Here is an 820-nt window from a genome sequence, read left to right as displayed (position 1 = left end):
TGAAAGAAGACCCATTTACGCTCCACTTTCAAGTTTCCGCTCCGCGGACCGGAGGCAGCACTCTCTTGATAATGTTTTCTTTGGAGCGTTGCACTGCCAGCGTGGCTCGTCTTACAGTTTTTAGCGCATTATGGATGAACATATCGTTTTTCAAAGTCAAGTGAAAACACACCAGCGGCTTCTTAAAACGTATCATCTAAAGTTTTCTATCGATAAAAACTTTATAACCAAAGAAACAAATTTTAAAAGAGTTTAAGGCGTGGCCATGTCGCCATTGCCCCATAATGCATTGCGTCCGGGTGTTGCCGTATTCCTTATTCTCAAGTAATTTATACTTATAAACACTTACAGCAACGCGATCAGTCAATTTATGAAGTGGAGTGTTTATGTGTCTAACACAGTTGCATTCCTGTAGCGTTTCAAAAAACGTATTCTGGAAAACAATAACAGAGAGCGGTTAAGACGGGGGGGAATGGGTCCGGACATCAACTCTGTCTCTTCACGTACACTTCTTGTTTCTCTTCAGATCGTATAATCTTTTCGCCTTACTTAAGATTTCCGTTGGAGAGGAACAATAAGCGGTGCAACGATTTTTGATGCCCTGCTTAAGTGCGGGGCTTCCTGGACATGTTCAAAAGTAAATACAAACTTCTAACCACCTGTGTACTTATTGAAACATACATACTTTACTATCTTTTGTAGACACTGTCCTAGACGACGTCCACTTGTCCTTCCATTTGGGTCTTTATTGACGTTTAAGCACATAATACTTAAAATTAATTTAACGATCAAGTCACTCACAAAAAAAAAAAAATCACTA

General features: G+C 39.8%; 1 pseudogene; it reads left to right on the top strand.

Moving 5' to 3' along the window:
- The first annotated feature begins 508 nt into the window (after window positions 1-508).
- LOC113747798 (uncharacterized) lies at window positions 509-618 on the top strand (annotated as a pseudogene).
- Window positions 619-820: the final 202 nt, after the last annotated feature.

This window comes from Larimichthys crocea, chromosome XV (assembly GCF_000972845.2).
Source record: "Larimichthys crocea isolate SSNF chromosome XV, L_crocea_2.0, whole genome shotgun sequence".
Taxonomy (NCBI): domain Eukaryota; kingdom Metazoa; phylum Chordata; class Actinopteri; family Sciaenidae; genus Larimichthys; species Larimichthys crocea.
Note: the sequence above shows the minus strand (reverse complement) of the source record. Positions and strands in the feature narration are given on the sequence as shown.